General features: G+C 42.0%; 2 protein-coding genes across 4 annotated transcripts in view; one reads left to right on the plus strand and one right to left on the minus strand.

Annotated features, from left to right (window-relative positions):
- LOC126398977 (hormonally up-regulated neu tumor-associated kinase) overlaps positions 1 to 13,404 on the minus strand; it is a 987,429-nt gene that overhangs the window by 559,364 nt on the left and 414,661 nt on the right. The window lies entirely within an intron of this gene.
- agbl5 (AGBL carboxypeptidase 5) overlaps positions 1 to 13,404 on the plus strand; it is a 230,639-nt gene that overhangs the window by 42,710 nt on the left and 174,525 nt on the right. Inside the window, exon 1 of one of the 2 annotated variants that reach the window (XM_050058664.1) lies at positions 3,257 to 3,547. The exons of the other annotated variant lie outside the window; for it this stretch is intronic. The gene's annotated coding sequence lies outside the window, so the exon portion shown is untranslated. Of the gene's footprint in view, positions 1 to 3,256; positions 3,548 to 13,404 lie in introns of those variants that run through there. 2 annotated transcript variants of the gene reach the window in all.

The raw sequence follows: 13,404 nt of genomic DNA on the forward strand, positions 1-13,404 counted from the left end.
ATAAGGAATGGCTTGAGGAAGTCGGCGTTTAATCTGCAGGCTATCTAGAAACTGTGATGTTTCTCACACAGCCACATGGCGAGATATCATCTGCCATTTGCTAAATTTTCCTGCGCTGAGTGTTATGTATAATAATGATAGTAGAACTTCCTGTTATCTTTGATCACCACGATAATACCAGCCGTGAAATAGTCTATTTGCATTCCCCTTTTTGCTGCGTTGCCTCCCCCTCTGCCTCACTCTCTCTCGGACTAGAGCGCACATGACCCCTGACCCCGAGCTCTGTGGCTGACTGAGCATTATGACATGCTAATTGGCCATGTAACAATATATCAAACTGTGATATAATGCCATGTAAAATGTGAAAAACACATTGTAGACCAATTAGTGCTGACAGTTCTTACTCTGCTGATGGCAACTTATATTTAGCAGGTCATTTATTTAGCAAGTACTTAAACTAAATCATCTTATTCATGTCCCTTTGTTTTTTAGCATTTTCTGTTTGTGTTGTCATCTCCGAAGATAAAATGTAAAACTTTTGCTTTGTTAATCACAGAGATGATTATTTTTATAAGATATATTCTGCAGGATTTTCCTAAAAAACAATGTACAGACTCAAACAGTAGTAATTCCTCTCAGTCAGTGTGTGGCTGGCCTCATTGTCTCTTTATTTTCTGTGTCGAGGCGTTTATGGCCGTGTACCCATAGCGCTCAGGTGAGGGCAGGTCTTTAGGAGTAGCACAAATCCATAGTAGCATAAATGTCCGCAGAGCTTTGGATCTTTTTGATGTCCATTTTTGATTCCCACCATCCTCAGATGTGAGAAAAATATGTGTAAAAAGGAGCACACAACAAGCAAACAAACAAAAAAATTCATAGCAGAGAACAATTATATGAATTTTAAGTTAATATTTATGTCTAAATGGGAGATCAGAGTCCAGTAGATCACATCATTCAAAAAGGTATGAAATAACAGGTGCCCATTTAGTTTGCAATATATCTGTTTTAATTGCAGTCTGGCAGTTATACTTTCCATCCAGGAAACATTCTTAATTTTCTCTCTCCATGGTGTTACTGTGGGCGGCTGTGGCATTAGACAGGAAATTGTGATCATCACGTTATTCTGATTCTTCTGATTTTTTGGGGGCTTGCCAAAAGCTTTGCCTTGAATTGATATGACAGAAGTAAGTGTGAAAGCAAGAAAAAGAGATGGGATGACATTCAGCAAAGGGCTGCAGGCTGGAATTGAACCCACAGCCACTACAGCAAGGACAGTTACTGTACTTGTTCTTTGAGACAAACAAATTTTGCAGTCAAAAGAGTGTCCTAGCACATGTGTATTTACCTCTATCAGTGTATCTAAGTATGTCCTTAAGCTCCGAAATTCTCATTTACAGATACATTGCGACCGGTGTCTCATCATGTACGTGTGCCATCTTGAAAATACAGGTACGTACAGGGACATACTTGAGAAATACGGAATCGCCTTTCGCGTTTTCACTTGTCGGTTTCCGGTTTCAGCCTGCAGGTAGAGTGACGAAAAGCAGCAGCAAGCAGGCTAGTCACAAGTGCCAAGACAAAAAGGCAACGTGACCGGCAATTTCAAAAAACGAGGGTCAACATCGGGGAAGCCTTTCCCAGGTGGAGAGAGCTGCTGAAGGAGAATCACAGCTAACAGCTGTTAGCGACCAGCGCCGGTAACAGCTGTTAGCCGCTGTTAGTGCTGCTGTTAGCTTCATATTGTCTGGAACACTTCACTCACCCTCTGCCTGCTTCATTTTTGCACCTGTCTCTTTAAGCCCACCTTTCCAAAAAAGCCTAGTCTGCTCTGATTGGTCCGTGTTTCCAGGTCTTCCATATCTTGGAGCCTGTGCGTCGTCATTGCAGCCTGGGAGTGGCTGTGATTGAGAAAAGCGTCATTTTCTACTGTGAAAAATCACCAAAATCTTCACAATCGAACATGTTCCAGCAGGAAAATGATCCAAAATCGGAGCTACCAAGATTGCATGTTTCCCTGATGTTAGCATGTAGCTACATGTAGCAGTGTATTTAACGGAAACACTTACAGTAGTGTGCCTGGAGCAGATGACCATATAAAGAAATCTGTCACGAGCTGACATCAGGGTGTCCCAAAGTAGAAAAAAAACATTGAAAACAGAATATTCAGAGCGGTGTGAAGCCTGAGGGTTTCACTCACAGGGATACTAGTTGAAATGTTTGCTACATTTAATATGACCATCTAACATTGTTACATTATATATATGACAAAAAATAAGGAAAAGCATCAAAGATCCCCTTTGAGGACACATTTAAGGTTGGCCTACAGTCTATATTTGCAGTTTGTCTTAAACTAAAACTATTTTTGTGTGTTTATTTTACCACAGCAAACACTGTGTCACATTGTATGTTGTGCAGGCACAGTGCAGTGTTAACATGTAGTCACACCCAAAGAGCAGCAGTCTTTACAGTCCCTCAGTCACTTTACTCCATTTCTGTGCAGCTCATGAAGGAATCCGTCCTCCCTTTGGCAGTTTGAAATGTCACCTGATGTCATCAATTACAGTCTGCTCTACAGACAAACTCTCCCTCACACCGTAATGGAGATTAGATGTCTGACAATCAGCTGAAAGGCTAAAAGACCAGGGAGAAGTCACCTGTGTTCATTTAAGAGAATACTGAGGAGTTACACCTGTGAGGGCTCTCTGCTTCTCACTGTAGTGCAGCGTGGAAGAATTAATTTTAGATCAGTGAACAGCGTTATTTATTTATTAGTTTATGCAATCACAAGTAATTCGGTGTACTGTTGCTTTCATGTGAAAACCACGTATCTCCAAAGTGTCAACTTGACATGAGATAAAAAAAAGGGTTAAGATAATCCAGTGTGTTTTTAAATGAACCTACAAAAAATTGCATTCTTCAGGACATCTGAATTTTTTTTTCCTTTATAAACTATAAGAAGTATTTTAGAATATTTATTATTATTTTATTTATTTATTTATTTATTGTCATAATGAACGACTGATGTTGGAACAGTCCATCTGACAGGGGTTACACGGCACCAGTAAGGCAGGTGGGTGCAGTTGGGTTGCAGTGGTACCGGTCACTCCTCCCCCCGCCCCTCAAAGTGGATCGGTCCACAATGTGAGGTCAGAGGTCAGAGGTTAAGCGGGAAGTAAATAGAATTAAGTAGACTAAAAACACAAATTAAATCAATAAAGAAGCTAAAATCGAAAAAGTCAGAGACACGGAGAAGAACATACTCCAGGCTGGTGTTTAGACATGTTCAAAGACTACACATATATTGAAAAACAACGTAAGCTAACTGTTGATGATGCTAGTGATGCTAAGTCTTGCTAACGTTAGCCGCAAGCTAATGATTCCAGCGGAGACAAGCGGAGGCCGCTGCCGAGGATCTCGGAGCTAACGCCCGGCTATCGACCAGAGGGGAGTGTCACAGTGTTACAGAGGAGGCTGCCACCGACCACGGCCAAGAAGAGGAGGTTGCTTCCCGCTGCTGAGGACGAGCTACATGACAGCGTCTCAACAGGTGAGCGTGCTAGTGCTAAGCTAGCTCATACAGTGACAGTTAGTCAGTTAGCAGCAGTGCTAATGCAGCAGTACTCAGGTGGCTTAAACGTTTCTCTTACAGGGCTTTAACTGAGTGTGTCTGTGCTGTAAATACTGTTTGAAATTAATTAAGGTCTGTTATTTGTCAATAGCAGACTGCTGTCATGATGGTGATCTGATTATAGATGCTTAGCACCAGTAAAATGTACATTATTACATATTACTAGTTACCATCAATTTAAAGTTATACGTTACTTTACAATATTACTCTCTGTGTAGAGTCATGCGTTACTTATTACACTGCTTTTGTGTTACTTTCACCAAAATGAATAGGCATTATAAATGGATGAGGTTCATGTTGTGTGACAGAAGCTCCAGTTTATTTCAGTTCATTTCAAAGTCTGACACATTCATGCCTTCACATACTGTGGTTATTACTTTGTATTTAAATGAATAAAAAAAAAATACAAAGATAGATGTAATAGCCTAGACCTTTTTTAATAAGCAAATAGCTTTGGATACAGGGAGGGTCAGGCAGAAGATCAAAGTCTGATAATTATGAGATACGATCTCGATTTGTGGGCCTATGATATGAAACAAGTACAAACTAATGTTGAGGTTAGCAAAACAAACAGAATGCTGTGTGAGTCGGTTACTATGATGAGCGCAGATTAAAACACCGGAGCTGGAAGACACACCTGCTGGTTCCAGGTGTGCCGGTCAGCTACAGCAGCACTGTAGAGAGAGTTATGCATAAGAGCGGAACTGTGTGTCGGTGTTGCTCTGCAGCAATGGAAACACTTTGAAAAAAATAGAGGCCAGCTCCTTATCCCCACTGCTTTCAGGCAGCCTTAGGATGCAAAGACAGAACAGGTGTATTAATGGAAACACACTGAACATAATAACGCACAGTACGCCATCACCCAGATGTGCCGATCACAGGTACCCTTCTGTGATGTACTCTGTAGTGACATGACTACACAACAACCTTCAGAGGATGTTTTTGTTCAGGTGGTGCACTGGCCGAAGTGTAGTGTGTTGTGGATTAGTGTAGATGAATGCAAAATTAAAACAATAAACAGTTTATTTCGGGTGGTAACGTGTTATGTGACACTGTAAATGTAATACTATTACCCGAGATCCTGTTGGTAACACGTTATATTACTTTGTTACAGCTTTAACATACTATATTACCAACACTGCTTAGCAAATGCAATAAAATCATTTCTAAAGAAACAGTGTGAAAGATTAAGGGAGATTTACTGGTGTCTAGCAGTGAGGATTGCAGATTGCAACCAGCTTCCAGTTAGAATTCCTTTAGTGTTCATTGCTCAGGAGGTTTTTACCAGGTGCCGAATTATCCGCAGAGGTCTCTTCTGCTGTATAAAACTGAATAAAGTAGTTAAATGTTATATATCTGTGTGTCTCCGGCAAAGTCTGGCACATTGCAGATGGGCTGCAAGCATATCACCTGCTAATGTGCGCCCACCTTATTTCTGATCTATACGTTCAAGACATTTTTCCAGGAGCTGAAATATCCTCAGAGGTCTCTTCCTCTCCAAAACAACCGGTCCAGGTGATTAAAACGGATAGAAAACACTGAATAAAGCAGTTTCACATTAAAAAATCAATGTTTCCAACACTCGTTGCGGAGACTACGACCTGCTCCCTATGTAGATATAAACAGCTCATTTTAAGGTTAAAAAAACCCTAAATGATTATTATTTTCAGGTGATTTTACCAAAATTATTATTATTGTTATTACTTATATTCCATTTCCACCAGTACACCCCCCTAAATCCTACACACTGGACCTTTAAATTAATATGAAACCCCAGGGCATTGCAGGACCCCTCTGCGCACCAGAATTGCATTGCAAGTCAACAGCTTGGGTCCATCTGTACTTCCTGTCAGCTGATTACATTAACATACAATGCAAAATACATTTATATTTTTTTTTTAAATGGTCTGCACATCATCCCTTAGTTATTGTACTGTTGTGTTCTTGTGCTGTAAATCCTGTTGAAACGCAGGTGAATATGTGTCTTTGCTAATATGATGTGTTTACACAGTGTACCTGTGTCATAAAACCTGTGCTGATGAGATACAGGTGAATTTATGTCTAGTTATTGAGCTGTTGGCTTTGAGTGTTCCTGTTGTGTAAATCCTGTTTAGATGCAGGTGAGTGTAGCCTGAGTTAAATGCAACATTTTTGGTTAGCCATCCAGCAGTTTCCTTAGTCGCAAAATAAGGAAATGAAAACATGTTTTTAAGTTGAGTGTACTATCAAATTCAGGAATTGTCAAACCCTTTTCAGGGGTTTGAGGTGTAACACTGTGTAAGCTGATACAGTGACTCTGTTGGTGAGAATGCACGGTGCTGTTATGGCGAGATTTTATAGAAAGGTCAGGTTTCTGTGTAGGAATCACTGATTTTTGTTCCCTGTCAGCAGAGGAGACACGGAGCAGTTTAAGGGCCCTAAAGGCAGATCAATCAGCGCTTGTCTGTGGAAGTTGAACTGTTGGAAAGGTCAGACAGGTCAGGGAGCAGCGAGAGTTCACCGCCTGAAGCTCTCTCTGCCATCATCACGAACAATAGGTCATTGTCACAGGGAGGCAGGGTCGCTTGTACCAATTTAATTGGTCTGAAAAATCAACGCCGCTTATTTGGATGATTCAGAAATTAAATATATCGCAGAATATCTCTGAGTATTTTGAGTGAGAATCAGGTGCACGCAGCACAATGGATGACCTGAAATGACAGCAGCTTGGATACATGAGCCACTAAGTACCCCATAAAACACCTTCACGCCTCTCCTTCTCGCTCTTTCCTTCTCCCTCTGTCTCACTTTCTGCCCCTCCACCCCTCTCCATCTGTCTCTTTCCATAGCCCTGTCTTACTCTCACTCCCCCCCTTCTCTTTTTTTTTCTTCATAGACAGATGATACGCTGTCCTCCTTCCAACACCCTCGCAGTAGCATATTTCTCTCCCTGGAGCAAGTAACTCTGTCTTCTGCCTGTGTCCACACTCCTGTCCCCCCCCCCCCCACACCACCACACCCCCAACAACACAACCCAGGACAAGCATGGCCTGCAGCTTCGATGGCCCTCCGTGGAACAAAAACACACGCTGCCTCTCAAAAGCCTCCTTTATCCGTGGCGAACAAAAAGACGGCTTCACCTCCACACTGTTCCCACCATTAGGCCCTGGCCTGGGCCCTTTTTCTCCTCGTCTCCTCCTCTCTCCCTCCTGCTCACACCCCCCCACTGGCTCCTTTCAGCATGGGGCAGTGGGGGTGTGAGGTACGGCCTTTATGTTCACATGTGTCCATGCTGGTTTACTCTGTCAGACTTGCCCCCTTCACAATAGGCGTGCAAAGAGATTGACCAGCAGCTTTTGACGCGACCACCCCCATTCAGATATGAATGAGCATGGGTGGAAAAACACACCTGCACCTTTATGTGGGTGTGCAGTTAATGCTGGAGGGGTATGTCTGCTCTGGCTGACTTGGACGTTTGGAATTGAGCCTGAAATCGACTCTGAATTAGGGTTGGGTATCATTTGGGTTTTTCTGATCCCAGTACCGGTGCCTAAACACTGCCTGAACCAATACTTGGTAATAAATGCTACATGGGCTGTAGCATTTATTTACTGACAGTTAAATTCATCTGTTCACACGCTGCACTGTTACGTTTAACTTCATACTCTCTGCTCCAGTCGCTGCAGCCTCACTGTCACTGTCGCCGACAAAGAGGTTAAAGAGAGGAGAAGTCACAGCTTCACATCGCTTCATATCTTTGGGCTTTAACACATGCGCAGGAGAATCTGATCTGCACTTGTAAGGGCTCAATAGCTGGCGCAGTATCAGAACACACTTAAATATTTTTTTCTTTGTTTCTAGAGCGGCAACAGTAATTTTTACAACAGCATAGTCACTATTGAAATAATATTCCTGACATCATGAATTCAGTTTTTATCAGTCACTATAAGTCATTCCTCCTGTCCTCTGTCCTGCTCCCTCTCTGCTGATTGTTGTTTGTCTCAGCCAGCAGCCTAATTTTAAGATGAGTGGCAAACCAAGCTAAACAGTTAGACTAAATACAGATACCTGTCATTTTAGTTTATCTGTAACAATTGTTACAGATAAACTAAAATGACAGGTATCAATTAGGTAGTAGCCGAACTAGCGTGTTATCCTTGTGTAAAATGTGTTAGGGCAGTGGATGAGGGACTTCGGACCGAGCAGAATGTAATATCACTGTCTACATGTTTATACTTGCTGAATATGTGTATCGACAAAATATTTGCTTTTTACTTCCAAAGGTTTGATTGCACTTACAGTAACAAGCTCAGTTGCCGTCAGCTCAAGTAATTTTTAAGTTACTTTCTCTTCGTTTCCACAGCAGCCTCTCTGCTGTTTACTGACTTTACTCCGTGTCGTGTGGGTGTGTTTGTGTGGATGTGGAGGAGGTCAGCCCCTTCAGAGCGCAGGTGAGAGGCTGAATTGAATTAAACCAACATGTTTAAAAGTACCGATAGCTTCGGAGCTTATCAGCACTATGGTCTTTGATAATTTAGCTCCTGGGCTCGTTTAATACCAGGTTTCGGAACCCATCCCTAGTTCAGAGGTATCTGCAGTTGGTGTTACGTACAAAAAATAAACATATGGGTGGGAATTTCAATTCTGAGACCATAAACAAATGCTGTCTTTATGAAAATGTTCTTTTCTATATCGGCCAGTCTACAATTGAGCGTACCCAAAAGTTCTGTCAGGCCGAGCGCACCAAAGAAGGCTTAAAAGAGTGCACCCAAAGAGCACCTGAACAGACACCATCCCTTTATTTCTAGCATCGTCTGCTGTAACCCTCCAACATCGTAGCTCCAGTTAAACTGCACGTGTGTCATACCTCATAGCTCCAATGGGGTCAAAGAGTGTATCCAAGCCTTAATTTAATAGCCTTGGTGTCCGGCACACACACACACGTGCTCTCTTTTTTGCTATTCACACAATGTGGCACCGAAATCTGTGGTATGACGAGGTAGGTACTGGTTGTATAGGGTCCTGTGCCATGTTGGCACCAGATATAAGTACCAAACCAATCAGGCTGAAATGGGACAAACTGCTCGAATATGTGTGATAGGGCTGAACTTGACCAGGAAAACTGGGTCAGATGTGTAGCAAACATTTTTTTCCACCCTGACATGTCATAATATTTTGATATCACGAGCAAATGATACGTTCTCTTGTTCAACATATGGGAGCGCCACTCAATCAATGAGGTCTAACGACGCGGTAGCAAATTTGCATTGCGTGAATACAAAGTGGGTCATTTGGAAGCGTTGTTGGCATGTAGACCCTGTCATAAAAACCAAATGCGTTTACATATTCAGCAAATGCCCCTGTTCAATGTAATGTTCACCCTTACATTCATTCCTCCTTTCAAAAACACCAAACGAGATGCCTGGGCCATTTGACTCTGACTGGGTCCATGAAGAAATCATTATCCCCATGACCCGAAGCTATTAATTCCATCTCTCACTCCTCCCTCTGTCTCTCATTTCTCTCATTCTCAAGACAAATTCATTTACATGAAAGACCACTCACACTGGCACGGGCCTGCAGGTAAATGACAATCTAACCAACGATTTCATGCAATATTACCATTCCTCAGCTGCGCACGCAGTCCACGGGCTGTGGTAAGTGTATCATTAATAAATCTGCCCCTTTCCCATGACTGAAGGGATCAACATGTTTTAATTATCCTGCCGTGATTTGAACTCGATCAGCGTAGCGTTCAGTTACACAAACATTCCACCAGCGAGCGAGATAAACACTCTGCCTGCGCACTCTGCATACAGAAAGAGGAGCAGGGACAAGGTAAGACACGGTCAGACTCTGTCTGTCTGGGTAGTGGAGCTGAGAGGTTTGTTTAGTGCAGCAGAGAGACAGACGTGTGTCCTGACAAGTCTGGACCTGGTTGTGTCTGACGGGCCACAGCAGTGCAGACAGAAAAAGACAAGGGGCGGAAAAATCAATATATCATAATGTGGTTCAGATATTTAAGCAAAAATAAGAAGAGAGATGAATGCTCTGTTTGTCTCGCCAGTCAGGACTCTTCCAGGGTTCCATATAAATCTGAGGGGTCAATAATAGTTTGATTTTTTTTAACTTTTATCTAATATATTTTATTTTTCCGTAAAATACTTTCACAACTTGAAACCACACACTTTGAGAAGGAAAACTCAGAATTAGGTTCATCTCCTTTTAAATCTGATGTAGGCAGTTTAATTTTGACATCAAAAAATTCCCCAAATAACAAATAACTTCTCTTGGTTCTGTTTTCAGACTTCAGAATATCTAGTTTGTGAAGGGAGACTTTGGCCAATCAGAGGTCATTTCAGAGAGCGGGCATTCCTATTGGCTGTTCTACAAATGCAGATGCATGTGTCCCTTCAGTTGAAGCCTGATTCAATGGCGGAGAATCCTAGCGGAGTCTAAAAGACAGTGTGACAATAAACAAATAAGATAATCAATATCAGCAAAATCCATCAGAGGTGGAGAGAAATGTCGCTAATAGTTTAGCCTTCTGTTAACTGGAGCTAAAGGCTCACGGCTGCAGCTTCAAGCTCACGTTTATGGAGCTAACGTTAGCTAGCAGTGTGTCCTCCGCCTCAATCCCTGCTGCTACAGACCGCCTAACCAGGAGGAGACTGGCAGCAGCAAACCCCAGCTGCGGAGGACCAGACAGCACCGACTCCCCTCTGGATCAGCAAACTTTATGTTGCTGCTGTTACACAGGGTAGACCCGGCGCTGCTGGCCACCAGCCTACTGTGACACCAGCTCGGGGGGATTTTCACTGGTCAAATTCGAGCCGTTAAAGCCTTGTTTCCACTTACGTATGTGTACGGAGATGAGGCAACAGGAATTCAATTCAGTCCTATCTCTGTAATATCTGATGTGCCCGTGAAACTCCTCCTCTTCGTGATGTTTCGGACTGGAATTTGCCGCAAGTACGTTAAAAGAATTGAGAGAATTGAACTTCCGCAGTGGATTTCGGGAGACTCTATTACAGTGTGCTAGCTTAGCTAACAGGCTGTTCTCTGGCTAACAGGTTATTTACTGCAGTTCAGTTGTCTGTTGATTGCCAAGTGAGGTTGTCTAATTAAAAATAACTTGTTTATCAAGTTTGAACACATTGTCAATCTGAGTAGAATATGGTAATATATTATATACAGTTGGATCGTCATTATGACTCATTCAGCCGTTGATATGTCTTTATAATTAAATATTTCACAAAACATGCCACGTACCTGGCTACCTGAATTAGCCCCATCCCCCATGACTACAGGTAGTTTATATCAGGATTCTATGCATCCGTAAAGACATGCACTTCCTTGCGTTGGACACTAGAGGCATCATCCGTATATTTACAGATCTACGGACACCAGTCACATACATAAGTGGAAACGAGTCTCATTTGTAGTCTGATTAACAAAGAGAGAGCAAATGTGCGGCGTGCAGCTCTACAGTGAAGTAAGATTAAATAAATTAATGCATGGGAAACACTGAGCTGCTGTATGAACATGTGCAAATGTCTGTGGTCGTCCGGTAGGAAGGGCTTAGGACAGCGAGGGTAGAGCTGCTGAAGGTGGGTGTAGTCACAAATTCTCCTGTTTATTTTGTGCCTTTTCCACATTTCTGTTGACCCCAACTTTCACGTCCACAATAAGGCCATGACTTCTGGAACAGATCCAGAACTACAGTAGTAAGTATTACCTTACTTTATGAGTTACATAAATCAGCTCGCCAGACTGTGTCAAAAATCAAGCAGTCTTTTTTTTTCTTTGAGAACTCAAACTTGTTGTTTTGTCTGGTGCTGTCTCTTCCTTCCTGCGTAGTTCACAGTAGGAGAGCAGCAGAAATAGTCAGAGCGGGACCTCAGCATTTCACAGGCAGTAAGTCAGTCAGTGTGTGTCTTCCCATCTCCTCATCAGGAAAAACTGCAGCCTTTTTTTTTTTTGTGCTGCTTTGGTGTCTAAGTCCCGTAGGGCAATGGGCAGCGTATGTAGTTCACACAAACACCCACAAAGCAGACGTGTACACACGCACACACAGTTACACTGGAAACACACATACACTCACGCAAGAAGGAACCTGTTATCAAAAGCTCGTCCCACTGGCTGGCTGCCAAAAGAAACGTGCTGAGGCGAACACTAATCCACTTTAAATTACAACGGTACTGAAAGCCTGTGACCACAGCCAAATATTGATATGGGGTCATTAGTCAATTATGGCTGGGACTCTTGCTGAGTGATCAGAGGGGAGGAACCGGGGCAGAGGTGGCCGAGCGGGAGGTGTCAGAAGTGGTCCGAGAGGAGGAGGTCACTGCTTGGGGGATTATGGTATTAGCAGGCGGAGGGTGAAAGCACACGCCAAAGTTAGTGGAGATAGAGCTGTAATGCAAGCAGTCATGTGACCACATGCTACTTTTTTTATCTTTTCCTCCTCATTCTCTGCCTTAAAACGCAGCCACCTCCTCTCTGTCTTGTGGGAAAGAAACTGTGTGTGAATGAGAGACAGAACATTTGAATGTGGTGTGTTTTCAACCCATGTGCCTGCTCGGCCCAAAAGGCATCACCACCCCCCCTAGTGGCACATCAGGTGTTAGCCCTTTATTACTGTGCTCTCTCCAAAATGTACTACAACACATTAAAATAATATATATCTAAGAAAATGAAATTCTGCCTGTCTGCAGAACACTTCCACTTCAATTAGAGCCAGTTACAATTAGGCATTATTAAATTCTGTGTGATCGAAGCATTATTTTTAGAGCATTTCACCTGGTTTTTATTTGTTAAATTGATACGTAAGGCACTCAGTTTTCCTCTTCAATTGTAATTAGTACAAAGATGGATAGAAAATCTAGAGGAATCTAATCATTCAATTAGGACCATAGTGTTTCAGGCTAAGTGAAACTACATCAATGCCTTGACACAGATGATACCATTCATTTCCTCTGGGTTAGTAATTTGATAAGGCATCAAATTGGAGAGATTGCATTGCAAAGGGCATCATCACAGCCAAGCCAATTTAGACACTGTGTGGGGCTGCAGATAGAAGATTAAAGAATGGATGAAGATGAGTTTATTTGAACTCTTGAATCATTTACATTTTAAATACAAGTTTCAATCTGTATCCTGCATGCTTATATATTACAGGGATGCACCGATTTCCAAATTCTGGGCTGATACTAATGTTTAAAATAACAATTTGCCTGAAAAATGATACCTATGTTTTCTGTTGTTGTTGTTGTCATTTATTCCCCCTTTTGTGCCAGGGGAACAAAGAAAAATTCATCATCAAAACAAATAACTAAACTCTTTTAAAGTGTTAATTACATTACCATTGATTAAGCATAAATTCAGTTAAACACATTTATTAAGCAACCCTTAAAATAACCTTCTTTTACATGAAAAGAAATGTTTTTTTAAATAACTGGTTCAAAGGCCTTTTTGCAGTATGCAATATATCATAATTCACTCTCTGAAATCTTTTTCAAATTGCTGAGAAAAAAATCTGAAAATGTCTCCTTCAAAAAACTGTATTTATAATAAGTTTCTTGCCTCAAACTAGATTTTACAAGATCAAAATTGAACACATCATGAGAGAGTTGAAATTTACCTTCACCAAATACTCATTTTTACCAGAGAGCTCGGACACATGATAATATAACTTAATGCCACCTCTGTTAGTGGTTAGTTCCAGCCACTGACTACTAACAGCTAACATTAACCAGCTTTGCTCCTGCCTATTCAGTGCAACCACAGTTAGCTGT

This window comes from Epinephelus moara, chromosome 12 (assembly GCF_006386435.1).
Source record: "Epinephelus moara isolate mb chromosome 12, YSFRI_EMoa_1.0, whole genome shotgun sequence".
Lineage (NCBI taxonomy): Eukaryota > Metazoa > Chordata > Actinopteri > Perciformes > Serranidae > Epinephelus > Epinephelus moara.